Genomic DNA, 20,477 nt, shown 5'->3' on the forward strand with positions numbered 1-20,477 from the left:
GGAGATGGTAAATGTCAAATATGTTCATGAAAATCTGCAATAATGAGGAAAGAGGCTTTTCATTGCAATTGAAAACAGAATATTAGAGATTTTGGAAGAGTATAGTTGTTTAACCTATAGAATTATGGTAGAGGTAAATTCTGAGTCCTTTAAAACAGCTGCATTTTGAATGGTGTTAATTTAAACATCTCACTGTCTATATAAAAAATAGTTTTTGAATAGCCAGCTTTTATCAATCTATAGATTTTTTTGGAGTGAAACATCAAAAAGCATTTTGAAATCATATTCTAAATATTAGCGAAAGGTCAGGTTTGTTTATCATGCATGCCAACTTCATTATAAGTAGTTTGTGATAGCTCTATTTCACATTAACTTGTCTATGACATTAATAAAAAGGCAAAATGTACTTTGGGTTCAGTTGAAAATCCTGGCCACTTGGTAAGCTTATTTAAATGCACAAAATGTATTGAAATTTCAAATAAACTAATCTATTCACCCTGGAACAGGGAATTCTGTGGGAAATGCATAGCACTTACCATGTCACATCAGTTGAACGTGTTGAAAATCACATTTAACTCAACATTTTAAGATGCAAGCAGAATTTTTTTCTTTTATAAAAATTATTTATCATTTTCTTTTTTTAACATTCATTACGGATTATTCACTTTTTATCCGTGTTGTAGCCCTCTTCCTCATTCCCTCCCAATCCCACTATCCCTCCCTCATCTCCTCCCATGTCCTTCTCTGAGTCCTCTGATAAGGGAGGTCCTCCTCCCCTTCCATCTCCTACACTATCAGGTCTCATCAGGACTGGCTGCATTGTCTTCCTCTGTGGCCTGGTAAGGCTGTTCCCCCATCAGGGGGAAGTGATCAAAGAGCCAGCCACTGAGTTCATGTCACAGACAGTCCCTTGCTAGGGCACCCATTTGTAGACTGAGCTGCCATGGGCTACATATGTGCGGGGGTTCTAGGTTATCTCCGTGCATGGTCCTTAGCTGGAGTATCAATCTCAGAAAAGGCTTCTGTGCCCAGATATTTTGGTTTTGTTGCTCTCCTTGTGGAGCTCCTGTCCCCTCCAGGTCTTACTATCTTCCCCTTCTTTCGTAAGATTCCTGTATTCTGCCCAAAGTTTGGTTATGAGCCTCAACATCCTCTTTGATACACTGCTGGGGAGAGTCTTATCTTTTAAATCATGTTGTTTTCATGATAGCTAAATGAAAGTAGTGTAATAGAACAATAGAAAATAACCACTATTAGGACTCATCCTTCTAGGCACCAGCATAAAGCAAAAGTTGTTTTATATTATTATACTAAAGTTATCACTAAACAGGTTGATGTCAAACTCTAGGCATAACTATAAAAGATGATTAACCTTGGGATTTTTTAGAGAAACTGGCTTGAACACACGTAATATCTTCTGAGACAATTTCATCTGTTTGAAGTTGGAGATTTATTTTTCTCAGTAAGAACCTTAGAATAGTTGCTACCTTCCACTCTCCATAAAGTTTAAAGAATCTTATTTGGTTCTTGTCTTAATAAGGTTATTGTTAAAGATAAGAGAGAAAATGATTAAGAATCAGAATCAGTGAAAACTAGGAGTAACACATAGCTGATTAGGAAAAAAAATCTTGTCAAATATAATTTAGACCCTTGAGACTCAATTATTTGCCAATTACTTAGACAATACAAACTTTCTGAAAAAAAAACATAATTCTTTGAAATGTATGGTTTGTAATTTATATGGACTTGCTTTAAAAAACATTCATAAACAGCTTACCTGCCAATTCTTCAATAAGTTTAAAACTGAACATAACAAAATATCACTCACAGTGAATACCAGGACAAATCTAGGAAAAACTGATTCATTTTTAATGCCACCTGCTTTACCCACAGAAAGTCTCCAAGAACCATGTAATTAAATATTCCAAATAATGTCAGCTTCACGGTATATTTATGGCTTTCTGCAAAGATCTTCATCTATTGCAAGAAGACATTCTTTGATGAGTGATGAAACCTGTACTTATCTATGGGTATAAGGACAAATATTAGGAATGTAGTTAGGAAAGTACTGGTTGTAGATCCTCCTCCAAGATCCACTATTTCACTAGCCTTAAACATTTGAGTTGGTATCTGACCAGCATGATTTTCTAATACTAAATGATCAGGCCTGAAATCATATACATATAAGTAACATTATATTGGCTGATCAGGTTGTATTTATATATTTAGGAATGTGTGTGTGTGTGTGTGTGTGTGTGTGTGCATGTATGTAAAATAACAATTATATAATTAGAGGCAATAAATTTAAGAAAGAACAAAGGGTTATATGGGAAGAATTGAAAGGAGAAAAGGGAAGGGAACATCATATAGTTACTTTTTAATTTCAAAATATAATTTAATGATATCTGTGTTATCTCATATTAACAGCAGAAACAACTTAATAAACAAAATTTGTGTGATATATATATATATATATATATATATATATATGCAATAGTTGCTGGGAGAGTAATGACATTTTCTTCAGAACCACTACTAAGGTTTATATGTTCCTGTAGACAACCTTAATGAAGACACTGTGTTGGCTCTGGAGATGTAGTTCATTTGTTAGAGTACCTGCCTAGCATTCATGAATATATATAATGTAATAGTATATATCATATATGTATATATACATACATATTATGTTATATGAACATATATGTATATATAAAACAGTATATATACACATATTGCTATCTTGTTATTATAATATTTTATTTTGTTATAAATTAGTTATTTATAATTATTGTTACAAATGCATAATTTAAAATAATGTATTTGAACTGAAAGGAAAACCATGAGTGTTTTTAAGTGTCATGTAATAAGAATAAAAGACTTTGACTTGTTAACAGATCGGTGATATGGCATTGCATATATTTAATTTAAAACAAACATTTTCATGGTGGTCTAAGAAAGGTTTCTCACTAGTTTCTGAAATATGAAGTCTTTATCTCCTCAGAAGCTAAACCCAAGAAAACATTAATAAAAATAAACTCTAAGTCACCAGATCAGGCAGCAATCATTTCAGATAGACTAAGATTGTCACTACATAATTTACCAGCTGTCATGCAGGGCCAGATAAAGATGGATGAAGAATTGCAATGAATTGAGGAAATCACAGGACTTAGTCCATGAATAAAACATCAGAATGAAATCCAGGATTTCTTACAATGCTGAAAAGTGAAATTAGAGAAAAACTTCCAAGTCTTGAGATTTACAGTCAGATCTAAATCTTTGAGTTTTCAATGGCATAGTTCGGGGTACTTTATGGTTCCTAAAATTCTAAGCCTTAGGTTCCATTTGTGTAAAGGGATTTACTAGGAAGGATTTTTAAGTTTCTTTTGTCAAAAGTAACATAAAAAATATAATGGAAAACAAGAGTATAGAAGGAAATGTCAAATATTGAGAACAATTAGTCTCAGAGAATAACACAGAGCAGAGAATTTTAGATTTAATCTGCCTTTATGTAGCTAATGATGGTAAGAACTTTATATTTATTTACAAAATAAAATGCTTAGTTTTATAGGCTGTAATAAGACATGATTGCTTCAATGCATAATGTGTTTTCTACTGTTTTTAATAATCAGTGTTAGTGTTAAGGCCCTCAAACCAACTCACAGTGAGTTCTAGTTCAGACAGCCTGTTGGACAAAGAAAACCAAAATTAATGGAGTTGCTAGGGGCTCCAAGAAAAACAAGACTCGATGTTAAGTAAATCTTAACATTTTTTTTCTGTTCTAGTTGGGATGCCTATTTGCACCAAACAAAATGATACCATCATTTTTACAGTAAGGGAAATTTCAAAATTTGTGTTAAAATATCCACAATGGAAACTTCACTCTAATCATGGTTTATGATCAGAAGAGTTATGACTTTATATAATGTAGAATATATCTGACCCAAACATAAGTTGTAACCTAAGATGAATTATTTAACAAAAGGACAATATTGGAAAATTAAACTAAGTATGAAAAAATCTTTTATGTAAATGAGACAAATGTTTCCATTATTTTCTTCATTGTCATGAGAAATGGATGCACATTAAAGTTGTATGGCCATATCAAGTCTATGTCGTTGACTTTCTGTTGCCTCCTATTCTGTTTTATTTTTCTTAGTCTAAAATTAAAGTAAGTAAATATTAAATAGAAAGCTTCTTTTTCAAAATATTATTTATTTTTTATTAAAATTTATTCACTTTGTATTACCACTGCAGCCCCTACCTCGTCTCCTGCCAGTCCCACATACCCTCCCTTCCTTTTCCCTTATGCCCTTTCCCTAGTCTCCTGATAAGGGAGGACCTCCTCCCCTTCTATCTGACACTAGCCTATCAGGTCTCATCAAGGTTGGCTGCATCATCAAAGTCCATTTTCTATTATGAGAGAGTTGTGAAAGAAAATGAAAGGGTGGATGTGATTATAAAACATTGTTTAAAGGAATGAAATTCTCAACAAATAAATAAAATACATTTTAAAGTAAGTAAAAAATAGTTTTATGTGATAGAGATTTTGTAATTGGATTGACTACCATATCTTGTGCCTTCTAGTTCATAAAAGCAAGTGGTCAGTTCTTATTTTAGTGGGGGTTGAAAAAATTTAATGTTGCCCAGGTTGGGCTCAAACTCACCATATAGGCTTGGATGACATTCAACTCCTGATGTTCCTGCCTTCACTGCCACATCCTGTTATAATAAACTTATGCTAGTACAGTCAGCCAAATTCATAATTGTTACCATCACATTCTGCAAACAATATTTTAAAAGGAATTTGTGAATAATGAGGTCCATGTTATTTAAACAATATCTGCACATTTAAACTGAGATAAAGAGTAGAATCAGTCAAAAGAAAATATATTTATATCATCACATTTTACAATATATTTAATTACAATGACACTGCTTCAGTGATGCAATGCTTTTAAAACACGCCTTGGATAATAATGGCATGACTTTAAGTGTGTAAGTGTATCAAAGCATCACTCCATCTAGCCTAAAAACTTATTCTAAAAATCAAATGAGATAGGGAAATTTATAACAGAATATTGTACATTATCTAAAGTATTGGAAAATGAGAAATATCTAAAATATTCATGACGTTATCATTAAAACACTATGTTTTAATTATAGTAATATGACTATATCAGAATTGAACATTTAAACTGTTAATCAGAAGAAAATTAAATGTTCATTTATAAATATTTTATAAATATATATTAGTAAACATAACATTATATACTTTATTTGTAAAAAACATGTTATTTATCAGAAAATATTTAAAAATTAACCACCAAATTAAAATTCACATAAATAAATATCCTTTAAATTTCTGAAAACAGCTTGAGGCTTTCAGACCATTAACCAGGTTACCAAAGATGGAAGCAATAAATTCACCTAACAAGGCACCTCCCACTGTCTAATTTGATCTGTTGTTATCTTTTCATGAATAGCCATACGGTGAACTCAACGCTTTCCCACTTCCATGTTCTTTGGTTTCAAATCCATACCACCAGATAAGAACAACTCATTGTCTCTGTATTTCTCCTAAAATATTACCTGACTTTCATTGCTCAAACAGCTACACATTAAAAAAAAATGATACATTCTGGCTATTACAAATAAAGCTGCTATAAACATGGTTGAGCAAGTATCCCTTTTGTGTACTTGAACGAACTTTGGGTATATACCTAGCAGTGGTATAGCTGGGTCTTGAGGAAGCACTATTCCTAATTGTCTTAGAAAGCGCCAAATAGCTTTCCAGAGTGGTTGTACCAGTTTACATTCCCACCAGCAGTGGAGGAGGGTTCCCCTTTCTCCACAACCTCTCTAGCATGTGTTGTCACTTGAGTTTTTCATCTTGGCCATTCTGATGGGTGTAAGGTGATATCTCAGGGTCGTTTTGATTTGCCTTTCCCTGATGGCTAATGAGAATGAGCATTTCTTTAAGTGTTTCTCTGCCATTCGATATTCCTCTGTTGAGAATTCTCTGTTTAGCTCTGTTCCCCATTTTTTAATGGGATTACTTGGTTTGCTGATTTTCAGCTTCTTTAGTTCTTTGTATATACTGGATATTAGTCCTCTGTCAGATAAAGGGTTAGTGAAGATTCTTTCCCAATCTGTAGGCAGTCATTTTGTTTTGATGATGGTGTCCTTTGCTTTACAGAAACTTTTCAGTTTCATGAGGTCCCATTTATTGATTGTTGCTCTTAGAGCCTGTGCTGTTGGTGTTCTGTTCAGGAAGTTGTCTCCTGTGCCAATGAGTTCTAGGCTGTTCCCCACTTTTTTTTCCAATTGATTTAGGTTATCTGGTTTTATGTTGAGGTCCTTGATCCACTTTGACTTTAGTTTTGTGCAGGGTGACAAATATGGATCTATTTTCATTTTTCTGCATGTAGACATCCAGTTGGTCCAGCACCATTTGTTTATTTGTAATAGACAGAACCTGGAAACAACCCAGATGTCCATCAACAGAGGAATGGGTACAGAAATTGTGGTATTTTTACACAATGGAATACTACTCAGCAATCAAAAAGGAGGAAATCATCAAATTTGCAGGCAAATGGTGGGATCTAGAAAAGATCATTCTGAGTGAAATATCCCAGAAGGAGAAAGACAAACATGGGATATACTCACTTATATAGACCTATAAGATATGATAAACATAATGAAATCTATACACCTAAAAAAGATAATCAATTGAGCGGACATGGGGTAAGATGATCAATCCTCATTTAGAAAGACAGATGGGATGTGCATTGAACGTATGACAGGAGTCTACTGAGCGCATCTGAAAGACTCTAAGTAGCAGTGTTTTCAAAGCAAAGACTCATGACCAAACCTTTGGCAGAGTACAGGGAATCATAAGAAAGAAGGGGAGTTAGTCTGATGGGGAAAGGATAGGAGCTCCACAAGGACCAAATATATCTGGGCACAGGGTCTTTTCTGAGACTGACATTCAACCAAGGATCACGTATGGATATAACATAGAACCTCCACTCAGATGTAGCCTGTGGTAGCTCAGTAACCAATTGGTTTCCCAAAGTGAGGGGAACAAGGACTATTTCTAACAGGAACTCAATGACTGGCTCTTTGGTCTCCCCACCCCCGAAGGGAGGAGCAGTCCTGTTAGGCCACAGAGGAGGGCTTTGCAGACAGTCCTGAAGATATCTGATAAAACAGGATCAGATGAATGGAAAGGAGGTCCCCCCTATCAGTGGACTTGGAAAGGGGCACGGTGGAGATGAGGGAGGGAGGGAGAGACTGGGAGGGAATGAGGGATTGGGACACGGCTGGGATACAGAATTAATAAAATGTAATTGATAAAAAAAATACAAAATAAAAAATAAAAAAAGATAGATCTATTCTTGATTTGATTTAGGGCAGAAACTATGGCAGTGAAGCATCTCCTGAACAGTAACCTTGAGTCATGCAGGACCTTGGTAAGGCCCTAGCTCCACCATTTGCATTGCCCATTAATTCCTTCCCATTCATTTTAGCACCAAAGTTAGTCATAGCACTTGCAGAGAATAGGATGTCTTTGTTAACCATGACATAATATAACACTTGAAGCTGTCAGAGGGAAAGTAACATGGTGTCAATGTAAGAAATTACTTTAAAATATATTGCATACAAATAAACACTTATTACAATAATGAATTATAACCTTATTTAAAATTTTTCTATATATTAAGTTTCATAAGACCATCATACTTTTATCTAAAATTAGTATTTACTAGTAAAAACTTATTTCCTGAGCTTATTCCTTTCTAGGACCCTGTCAGAAATACATTCACTTCAGATTACTGAAAAATTTTCTCTCTCCCAATTAATTTTTGCTCTCCTGATTTCTCTAAATGTCTCAGTTTGTTTTGTTTTAGCGTTCCTAAAATAAAGGTTAAATGACTTTTTTTTTTCATGTTCTACTTAATGAATGATGTCCTGGTAATTCAGTTCAAATTCAGAAAGAGATACTAGCACTGAAGCAGTTTAGAGTTTCACACAATTTTTCTGAATGTGTCAGAGCTGGATACTAAAACTTTTTAAAGTTTTTTTTTATTTATTATCACTACATACTTTTTATTAATTACACTTTATTCACTTTGTATCCCACCTGTAGCTACTACCCTCTTCCCCTCCCAATTCCACCCTCCCTCCATCTTCACCCATGCCCCTCCTCCAGTCCACTGATAGGGGAGGTCTTCCTCCCTTTCCTTCTGATTCTAGTCTATCAGGTTTCATCACGACTGGCTGCATTGTCTTCTTCTGTGGACTGGTAAGGCTGCAACCCCCTGAGAGAGCGGTGATCAAAGAGCAGGCCAATCAGTTCATGTCAGAGACAGTCCCTTTTCCCTTTACTAGAGAACCCACTTGGACACTGAACTGTCATGGGCTGTATTTGTGCAGGGGTTCTAGGTTAAATCAATGCATGATCTTTGGTTAGAGTATCAGTCTCAGAAAAGACCCCTGTGCCCAGATTTTTTAGATCTGTTGCTCTCCTTGTAGAGTTCCTGTCATCTCCAGGTCTTACTTTTTCCCACTTCTTTTATAAGATTCCCTGCACTCTGCCCAAAGTTTGGCTGTAAGTCTCAACATCTGCTTTGATACTCTAAAGGGCAAAGTCTTTCAGTGGCCCTCTGTGGTAGGCTCCTGTCTTGTTCCCTGTTTTCTCCCTCTTTTGATGTCCATCCCAGTTGCCTTTCTGAATGAGGATTGAACATCTTAGCCATAGTCCTCCTTCTTGGTCAGTTTCTTTAGGTGTACAGATTTTAGTATGTTTATCCTATATTATATGTCTAATATCCACCTATGAATATATATCCTGTGTGTCTTTCTGCTTCTGGGATACTTCACTCAGGATGATCTTTTCCAGTTCCCACCTTTTGTCTGCAAGTTTTATAATTTCCTTGTTTTTAATTGCTGAATAATATTCCATTGTGTAAATGTACCACAATTTCTGTATCCATTCACCAACTGAGGGACATCTGGGTTGTTTCCAGCTTCTGGCTATTACAAATAAAGCTGCTACTAAGATGGTTGAGCAAATGTCTTTGTTGTATACTTGAACTCAAGAAGTTAAAAAGCAACAAAACAAGTAATCCAATTAAAAATGGGGTAGAGAGCTAAACAGAGATTTCTCAATAGAGGAATATTGAATGGCAGAGAAACACTTAAAGAAATGCTCAACATCCTTACTCATCAGGGAAATGCAAATCAAAACAACCCTGAGATTTCATATTACACCCATCTGAATGCCTAAGATGAAAAACTCAAGTGACAACACATGCTGGAGAGGATGTGGAGAAAGGGGAACCCTCCTCCACTGCCGGTAGGAATGCAAACTTGTAAACCGCCTTAGGAAATCAATCTGGTGCTTTCTCAGACAATTAGGAAGGGTGTTACCCCAAGATCCAGCTATACCACTCCTAGGGATATATCCAAAGGATACTAAAATAAAGGAAAATAAAGCGGACAAGAATAAATCAGAAGAATTCATGTTGTGACTTAAGTCACTTTTTTTTAGCATTAGTTTTTTCCTGTGCTATGTGTTGTGAAAACACTGTTTTTTTCACTATCAATAACTGTACAATGTATAGGAACATTTTAATTATCATGTTCCAGTATCTGCATTCCTTAAACAACCTCAAATCTACCAGCTTTAAATCCATTTAAGTCTATTAATAGATAGATTAACAGGTACTTAAATAAACAAAAAAGTGATAGATAAAAGTAAGATGTGTCATATTTCTGAATTTTTGGTTCCAAAGAGAAAGGATAGGAGCTCCACAAGGACGAAATATATATGGGCACAGGGTCTTTTCTGAGACTGACATTCAACCAAGGATCACGTATGGCTATAACCTAGAACCTCCACTCAGATGTAGCCTGTGGTAGCTCAGTAACCAATTGATTTCCCAAAGTGAGGGGAACAAGGACTATTTCTAACAGGAACTCAATGACTGGCTCTTTGGTCTCCCCACCCCCGAAGGGAGGAGCAGTCCTGTTAGGCCACAGAGGAGGGCTTTGCAGCCAGTCCTGAAGATACCTGATAAAACAGGATCAGATGAATGGGGAGGAGGTCCCCTCCTATCAGTGGACTTGGAAAGGGGCACAGTGGAGATGAGGGAGGGAGGGAGGGACTGGGAGGGAATGAGGGATCGGGACACGGCTGGGATACAGAGTTAATAAAATGTAACTGATAAAAAAATAGTAAAATAAAAAAAAAGAATAAAGAGAATTTCTGACAGAAAAATATCAAAAAAAGAATCATTGAAAATATGTTTAATATTATTAAACTTGAGAAACATATAATAAAAATGAACTAGATAGAACTTCCTTGGAGTGAATCTGGAATTTAAAGCGGTTTCTGCAAGACATGAGTCTGTGAACCTAATTCTTAGTTCCCTCGGGTCTAAAATTTCTGGCCCCATGAGAATCCAACACACCATTTGTATATCTTCTCATTTAATTGTATATTTATAGCACTTCTATATCTATCCAAAATTATACCGTGCTTTTACTTAATCTGGAAAGGGTTCTATTGGATAAATACTTTCAAATGCCGTCATCTTAATAAACAGTACAATATTACATAATAGATGGGATGTAGTATCTGTGAAGAATTTAGATAAAACGTTTTCTGTCACAAGAGAACTATCAATGAATATATAAGAAAATATGCATTGTTTTGGGAAACACTATCAAACTCTGTTCATTAAAGAAAAAAATTCTATGTATAAATATATGAGATACCTATATTCATATTAATATTGTTTATTTGCATATATACAATGTGCAATGTACATAGTGACCAACATAATAATCTCTTCTCCTCTTCCTAATCTTCCATATCCTTTACTTATTATTATCAACCACTCCCATTCTTATATTCATGTCTTTGTGTTTTAGCTGATGAATTTAATTAGAGTTGTCTATATGACCAAAAATATGTGGTTAATTACTAGACCATGAAGAACTCACTTAAGCATACACACCTGAAAAAAAAAGATACTTCTTTCCACCTTTATTTGACAATAGCTTCCTTTTTAAATTATTTTTAATGTTATTAATGTTATTTCAGTTTATTCACTTTGTATCCCTCCTTTATCTCACTCACTCCTCCCCCTCAATCCCACCCTCCCACTTCCCCACACATGTCGCTTTCCCAGTCCAAAGGGAGGTCCTCCTCCCTTTCCTTGTGACCTTAGTCTATCAGGTCTCATCAGGAGTGGCTGCATTATCTTCTTCTGTGGCCTAGTAAGGCTGGTCCCCCATCAGGGGGAGGTGATCAAAGAGCAGGCCAATTAGTTCATGTCAGAGACAGTCCCTGTCCCCATTACTATGGAGACCACTTGGATACTGAACTGTCATTGGCTAGCTCTGTGCAGGGGTTCCAGGCCATCTCCATGAGTAGTCCTTGGCTGGAGTATCAGAAATGACCCCTGTGCCCAGAATTTTAGGATCTGCTGCTGTCCTTGTGGAGCTCCTGTCCTCTCTAAGTCTTACTATATCCACTTCTTTCATAAGATTCCCTATACTTTGTCCAAAGTTTGGCTATGAGTCTCAACATCTGCCTTCAGACCCTGCAGGGTAGAGCCTTTCAGAGGCCCTCTGTGGCAGGCTCCTGTCCTGTTCCCTGTTTTTCTGTTTTCTCCAGCCTCCTATGTCCATCCTCTTTGCCTTTCTGAATGGGGATTGAGCATCTTAGCCAGAGTCCTCCTTCCTGATTCGCTTCTTTAGGTGTACACATTTTAGTTTGTTTATCCTATATTATATGTCTAGTATACACTTATGAGTGAGTATATACCCTGTGTGTCTTTCTGCTTCTGGGATACCTCACTCAGGATGATCTTTTCCAGTTCCCACTATTTACCTGCAAATTTCATGATTTCTTTGTTCAATGTCTTTGCATCAGGGAAATGCAAATCAAAACAACCCAGAGATTTCACCTTACACCCATCAGAATGGCTAAGATGAATAACTCAAGTGACAACACACACTGGAGAAGATGTGGAGAAAGGGGTACCCTCCTCCACTGCTGGTGGGAATGTAAACTTTTGCAACCACTTTGGAAATCAATCTGGTGCTTTCTCAGACAATTAGGAATAGTGATTCCTCAAGATGCAGCTATACCACTGCTAGGCATATATCCAAAAAATGTTCAAGTATACAACAAGGACATTTGCTCAACCATGTTTGTAACAGCTTTATTTGTAATAGTCAGAACCAGGAAACAGCCCAGATGCCCCTCAATTGAGGAATGTATACAGAAATTGTGGTACATCTACACAATGGAATATTACTCAGAGATAAAAGACAATAGCTCCTTAAGAAGGGTTGGGACCTCATGAAACCATCCTATAGTCATAATACATTGTTGAAGGTCCAGGTCTAATGCTAGTCCTTTTCTTTTTTTGTTTTGTTTTTTTTATATATCCACACTTGTTATTATTTCATGTTTCAATGACCAAGAATATTCAACAGACAATGTTTCATAACACTTCCCCATTTTCCATGTTTTACATTATATTCTGTCTTCTATTTTGAGATACTTCCTGGTCTTTGCAGCTGTCCCACTAAGGAGCATTTATTTTCAGTATTTCCAAAAATTAAATGTCTCTGCATTAACCTCTGTTCATTTCTTTAAAAAAAAAAAAAAAAAAAAAAAAAAAACCTTCTCTGTTCATACCTGAGAGTTTAAATGCCTTCTGGAGAAAAAAAATATTTAAGAGGCAATTTGACACCATTCCTACTTAGCAATAATAATAATAAGAAAAAACAACACAAAACAAAAAACGAAAAATTTCTCCTTTGAAGTCTGTGACCTCACTAGCTATAGCCTTTTACTAAAGTTTATAGTATCAGGTGTGTGTATCTGAGAATGTCTCCAATCAGATCTGAAAGTGACTGGTTAGCCCACAAACTGCTGTGTCACTATTGCATCAGTGGACAAATTTCACCAGACAGCTCCAGAGATATATAAGACATTTCATGATTTTTCTTCTCCATAAGAAAATATGGCACTTTGGGAACAATGAACAGTAGCCAGTAGAAAGGAATGCTCTAAGGAGTCTTACTTTGATCTTCTATAAAATTAAAATGCACTTACAAATTTTGCACACACAATGACATAATCATTCCTATTCCAGAAGGATTGTCTGATATCAAAATAATAAGAAGAAAGGAATGACAGGAATAAGAACAGTGAGAGCTTTGATACACTGCTAGGTAGAGTCTTTCAGAGGCCCTCTGTGGTAGGCTCCTGTCCTGTTACTTGTTTTCTCTTGCATCCAATGTCCATCCCATTTGTCTTTCTAAGTGAGGATTGATCATCTTACCCTGGGTCCTCTTTCATGTTTATCTTCTTTAGGTGTATAGATTTCAGTATGTTTATCCTATCTTATAGGTCTATATAAGTGAGTATATACCATGTGTGTCTTTCTGCTTCTGGGATACCTCACTGAGGATGATTGGTTCTAGGTCCCACCATTTGCCTGCAAATTTCATGATTTCTTCTTTTTTAATTACTGTGTAGTATTCCATTGTATAAAATTACCACAATTTCTGTATCCATTCCTCAACTGAGAGACATCTGGGTTGTTTCCAGGTTCTCGATATTACAAATAAAGCTGCTACAAACATGGGTGAGCAAATGTCCTTGTTACATACTTGGGCATCTTTTGGATATATGCCTAGGAGTGGTATAGCTGGATCTTGAGGAAGTGCTATTTAATTGTCTGAGAAAGTGCCAGATTGATTTCCAAAGTGGTTGTACTAGTTTGCATTCCCACCAGCAGTGGAAGAGAGGGTTCCCCTTTCTGCACAACCTCTCCAGCATTGTTGTCACTTGAGTTTTTTATTTTAGCCATTCTGATGGGTGTCAGGTGAAATCTCAGGGTTGTTTTTATTTGCATCTCTCTGATGGCTAGGACAATAGTAAGACTCATAACCAAACCTTCAGCAGAGTTCATGGAATTATAAGAAAGAAGGGGGAGTTAATATGACCTGGAGATGACAGGAGCTCCACAAGGACCAAATATATCTGGGCACTGGGGTCTTTTGTGAGACTGTTTCTCCAACCAAGGACCATGTATGTATATAACCTACAACCTCTGCTCGGATGTAGTCCATGGTAGCTCAGTATCCAAATGGGTAACGTAATAAGGGGAACAGGGACTGTTTCTGACATGAACTCAATGGCGGGCTCTTTAACCTCCCCCCCCCCCGTGATCCGAGGGAGTAGCAGCCCTGCTATGCCCCTTAGGAGGACTTTGCAGCCAGTCTTGAAGATACCTGATAAATCAGGATCAGATGAAAGGGAAGGAGGGTCTCCCCTATCAGTGGACTTAGAAAGGGGCAGGGAGGAGATGAGGGAGGGAGGGTGGGGTTAGGAGGGAAATAGGGAGCGGGATACAGCAGGGATTCAAAGTTAACAAACTGCAACTAATATTAAAAAAATAAAAGAAAAGAAAAATGAACAATGAGGGCTCAGCAGAGCAAACACCAAACCCTGTGGCTAGCATCTGGAGCACATGATATGTTCTTGTTCTCTTCACTTCTGCTGCCAATAACAGCCTTGTCCATGAGTTGAATGCAAGCTCTGAAGGCAAATATTTACAGAATATCCTATGACTCTGGCATTAAACACTCCTGGGTCTCCACTTCATCTGAGACTTCCCATTCACAACTTTAAGCAACCATCTTCTGTGAATCTTTTCAGGGACTCCAGCCATGACATTCATGGTTTAACCTCAGCTTCTCTGCAAAATGATGCAATGACTTTACAACCCTTTCCCACAATTGTATATCTTTCATTTCCACCAAACAAATCCCACAAAGACAATGCTGCCAACTTTTTCTCCAGCTGGAGATGGCAATGAAGCCTGACACTGAGGCTTGAGGTCTTCTGTGAAATAATACCAGGGAACCTGTTTCCTAGGTAGTTGATTCCAAGCAGTGAATTCCTCCTACTTTTCTTTCTGTTTCATTCTCAGTTAATATTTTTATCCTTTTGTATAAGGTCACATGTCATAAGACAGACCTATTGACTGGTTTGGCTTTGAACTTGGATCACACTTGCTATTATAACACTGCAGCATAAAGTTTCTTTTTGAGAAATGAGGCCTTTTTTTTTTTAAACACACAGCTGATTTTTCTAAGTTAAATTGCTGGAATTCTTTCCATCATAAAAACCACTATTTTGTTGTTGCTTGTTTGTTTTTCTTTTACATATTTCTGCCTCTATTGCTGCTCCCTTTCTGTGTGGACCTGGCCATGTACAATAAAAAATAGACAAACCATACATTAAATATTATATTGTCTTAAAGTTTCTTCTCACCAAATAAATTAAAGAATTACCTGCAACCAATTTCTTACAACAGAGGTAAAGTGAAAGCAGAGTCTTCAGCCAAATACCGTGCAAATGACTCCTGGTGTATTTTCTGCTTGAGTCCTTCATTAATTGATCTCTTGATGAAAGCTTTAATTGTCTAAAGTTTCTGAGGAATGTTATTTTCTAAGCTCTTTCCTAAGTAGCCCATGAAACACTATCTCTGGCATGCTAGGCCTTTTCTAACCTAATGAACCACATTCTGACCTTAAAGCCCCAAATCAGTTCTGAAGGCCTAAATTCCTATGATTGTGTTTATTAAAACTATAGCAGGACTCCTTATACTAATTTTTGTGTCAGTTATGTTATTCTTTGCTGCAATAGCATTCTTGACACAGTGATTTAATGAAGGAAAAGTAGGCTGGGTTATACAGTTCAGTGTGTTAGTCTGTCACGGACTAACATGGTTGGTGCTTATGACAGCAGGAGGTTGAGGCAGTTGGTTTCATTGTATCCATAATCTGGAAGAAGATCAATGAATATCTGTGCTTTGCTATCTTTCTCATTTTTACAGAGTTCATGGCACAAGCCAAAAGAATAACTCCCATATTTCTTATGGAGTTTCTCACATTAATAAAATTATTCAAGAGGAACCCTCACTGATGTTCCTAGTGGTTAGCCTAATCAAGAACACTCCTTCCATGTGTGCCTGGAGGCTTGTCTCCTGAATGATTGCAGAGATTGTGAAGATGACTATTAAAACTGTGGTCACAGGCTCCTTCAGGCAGAGGCACTGCTGAGGGGAGGCCAAGGTCCAGTCATGATCCAGATGTCTAAGAACATGGTGTCATTGTCCTACTTCCGGAAGGTAGACTTAGATAAATATCATGAGAACAAGTTTGTGGACAAGGAGGGCTATGGCAATGGCCAGGCCAGGCCTGATGAGGGTGAGTTGGACTCATGCCTGCGGCATGGAAACATAACTGCCCTCCAGGCTGCTCTGAAACACCCCCCATCAACACAAAGAGTAAGGCACTGAAGGACCAGGTAGGCAGCATTGTTTTGAAGGTGCTCATCTCTTTAAAAGCTAATGATACTGAAAAAGCTGTTCAGTCTCTGGATAAGAATGATATGGACCCCTTAATGAAGTATATTTACAAAGGTTTTGAGAGCCCCACTGGCAACAGCAGTGCTGTTACTACAGTGGCATGAAAAGGCATTTGCTGTTGGCTGGGTCCAACGTTCATGTTTTGACTGCAAGAAAAACTGTGTAGTCCAGCTGAAACTGGATGTCATTCACAGGAGTGGGAGTTGCTGGTACAAAGACCAAAACAACCAAACAGCACTGCTGCCCTGTGGGTAGGATCTACTTCTCTCAACTTTGCCTTCCTGCTTCTAGCTAGAGTAATAAGACAATTAAAAGAGAACAAGGGGATACAAATTAGAGAAAAAGTCAAAGTATTGCTATTTGCAGATGATATGATAGTGTATGTAAGCAAACCCAAAAATTCCACCAGAGAACTCCTAAAGCTGATAAAAAGCTTTAACAGAGTGGCTAGATACAAGATTAATAATAATAATAAAAAACAAACAACAACAGTAACCCTCCTGTATACAAACAACAAATGTGCTGAGAGAGAAATTAGGCAAACTATACCCTTCATAAAAGCCACAAATAATATAAAGTTTCTTGGTTTAACTCTGATCAAACAAATAAAAGCCCTGTATGACAAGAACTTGAAGTCTCTAAAATTGAAGAAGATATCAGAAGATAGAAAGATGCCCATAACTGTAGATCAGTAGGAGTAACATAGTAAAAATTGCCAACCATATCCAATGCGATCTACACATTCAATGCAGTCCCCATCAAAATACCTACACAGTTCTTTGCAGACCTAGAAATGACAATTCTAACAAATTGTTCTTGAAACCGAAAACTTTCTGTAAAAAAAAGGGGATTGGGAGGAGACAAGGGAGGGGATGACAGCCAGGATACAAATTGAATAAATTATAATAAATAATAATAATTTTAAAAAGGAAACTGCCAATAGAACAAAATAAGTGTACTGATTGGAAAAAGATCTTCACCAATCCTACATCTGACAAAGGGTTAATATCCAAAATATATAATGAACTCAAGAAATGAAAAAACAATAGGCAAAATAACCCAATTTAAAAAATAGAACACAGAACTAGACAGAGGAATCTCAAATGGCCAAGAAATGCTTAAAGAAGTGATCAACATCCTTATTCATCAGGGAAATGCAAATCAAGAGACTCTGAGATTCCAGCTCACACAAGTCAAAATGGCTAAGATCAAAATTTCAAAGGGCAGCACATGCTGGCCAGGGTGTGGAGAAAGGGGAACACTCCTCCATTGCTGGCAGGAGTGTAAATTTGTACAACCACTTTGGAAAACGACCTGGCACTTTTTCAGATTTGGGAATAGCTTTACTTCAATATTCAGCTACACCTCTCCTGGGTATCTACCCAAAAGATGATAGACCGTTCAACAGATACACTTCTATGAACTATGTTCATAGAAGCTTTACTCACAATTGCCAGAATCTGGAAACAACCTAGGTGCCCCTCAACCAAAGAATGGATAACTAAACTGCCACATTTATACAATGGAATACCACTCCTCTATTGAAAACAAAGAATTCATGAAATTTGCATGCAAATGGATGAAATTAGAAAAGATCATCCTGAGTGAGGTAACCCAGACCAAGAAAGACACACATGGTATATACTCACTTATAAGTGGAATTTAGCCTGATATTACAGGATAAGCATACCATGAGGCACAAAACCAAAGAACTTAAGTAACATAGAGGATGCAAGGGAGGGTGTATAAATCTCACATGAAAGAGGAGCAAGAATAGACAGAGGTGATGGCTAATAAGAGGAACAAGGTAGGAGAGGGGAAACAGAGTTAAGAGAATGGAGATCAGACCTAGGGAAAGCTAGGGCAAGAAGACAGAAAGACTGTAGAGAAAAAAGAAAAGAGAAACTGAGGGTGTGATTATCTCTGTGACAAGCTGGGGTCAAGGTAGGCTCCTGGGAGGATTTGAGGGGGACTCAAGTAGAGAATCCTAATAGCAGAGGCCATAGAAACTGAAGAGAACACCCTCTAACTAGCCTAGTTTCCTAGCAGAGAGAAAGGAACACCAACCCAGCTACAAAAACTTCAACTTAAAAGTTACCTTGCCTACAAGATGTACAGGTATGAAGATAGAGCAGAGATTGAGGGAACGCCTAACCAATGCTTGGCTTAACCAAAAACCCACCCTATGGGAGAGTGCCAACCCTTGACACTATACAGGATACTCTCCTAAACTTGCAGACAGTAGCCTGACAGCCTTGTCTTCTGAGGGATTCTACCTGAAAACAGATGCTGATATTCACAGCCAAACAGTGGGCTATGCATAGGGAGTCTTGTCGGAAAAAAAAAGAAAGAGAAAAAGATCTGGAGGTGAAAGGAACTTCACAAGAAGACCAACAGAGCCAACTAACTAGGGCCCAGAAAGGCTTACTGAGATTGAAACAACAACCAAGAACCATGCATGAACTGGGTCTGGGCCCCTTGCACAGAAGTAGCAGATGGACAGCTTAGGCTTCATGTGGGTCCTCTAATAAGGGAAGTAGAGACTGCATTGGACAGGAAATCACTTGCCAGGATTTTGATCAATTTCTCCTGGTGAGACTGACTTGCCAGGATCCAGGGGAAGGAGACATGCTGAGTCCTGATGCAACTTGAGGATCTGGGGTAGATTGGAAAGGATGCTCCCCTTTTCTAAGGAGGAGAGGGGGAGGGAGAGGGAGAGAGGGGTGGTGGGACTAGGAGCGGCTACCACAAGGATGTAAACTGAATAATGGGAAAAGTTAAAAACCATCTGTCGCCATATCCATTTTATTTTTCTGTCATATTGTATTAGCTAAAACATGAAGCATCGAATATGAGTCATGAGAGTGGACACCTATGAGTTGTCTCTGATATTAGTGGAAATGTTTTAAGTTTTCTCCTCAAGAAAATTCATCTTGAGAATTCATAAGTCTTCTGCTTTCTTTATCCATTTCATTTATTTATTTATTTATTTTTACACATCCCAAAAAATCATTTTTCACAATGTATTCATTATATATCCCAAGTGAAGCCCCCTCTCTCAACTCTTCCCAATCCCTCCCTCCCTTCCTCTTTCACACTATCCCCTTCCCCTTGTCCACTGAAAGGGGGAGGTCTCCCCTTTTGTCATCTGCCCATAGCTTGTCAAGTCTCATCAGGAATTCCTGGATCCTCTTCCTCTCTGGCCTGGTAAGGCCACATAACCAACAGCAAGTGATAAAAGAGCAGGCAACTGAGTACATGACAGAGGCAGCTCCTGCTTCCCTTACTAGGCAATCAACATGGAGACTGGACTGCCAATTGGCTACATCTGAGGAAGGGGTCTAGGTTCTCTCTATGTATAGTCTCTGCAGGAACCCCTGGGCTCAAATATTTTAGCTTTGTTTGTCTCCTTGTGGGGTTCCTGCCCCTCCAGGTCTTTCTATCCCCATACCCTCTTCTTCCATGAGACTGCTTGAGCTCTTCCCAAAGTTTGGCTGTGAGTCTCAGCATCTGCTTTGATGACCTGTTGGGTGGAGCCTTTTAGAGAACCCTCTAAGTCTTCTGCTTTTGTGTACAAATACCTCTATCTGTAGGCAGGTATGCCTGGAATTGGAAGCAATCTTTCCAAACAAGCCTATGATGTAGTGGAATTAAATTATAAGACTCAAAAAAATTTGAGACTCTGCTAGTTTGAATCATAACTTAAAAACTGAAAATGTAGATTCTAGATGTCACAGGATATTTCTTCCTTTCATCTTCTCTGTAAGAGAATTTTAAGGCATGTTTAGTATAAGAGAACCGACCGTTGAATCCACATCCTAATAGAAAGCTTGAAGAGGCAGTTAGAGACTTTCGGAAAGGGAGCAACCAGTTTGGCACTTTATTTTTATAAGCACTGATTCATACTCCTTTTTATCTATTCAAAACCATAGGATATAAAGAATTTAAATGATTCTTGAAAATATTAAGAATGAGCCATTTCTCCAGCCCTATAAATTAAATAATTTTATG

The 20,477-nt window shown here is 37.4% G+C and overlaps 1 pseudogene; it reads left to right on the forward strand.

Moving 5' to 3' along the window:
• The first annotated feature begins 16,187 nt into the window (after window positions 1-16,187).
• Window positions 16,188-16,632, forward strand: LOC110543840 (actin-related protein 2/3 complex subunit 5-like; annotated as a pseudogene).
• Window positions 16,633-20,477: the final 3,845 nt, after the last annotated feature.

This window comes from Meriones unguiculatus, chromosome 3, assembly GCF_030254825.1.
Source record: "Meriones unguiculatus strain TT.TT164.6M chromosome 3, Bangor_MerUng_6.1, whole genome shotgun sequence".
Lineage (NCBI taxonomy): Eukaryota > Metazoa > Chordata > Mammalia > Rodentia > Muridae > Meriones > Meriones unguiculatus.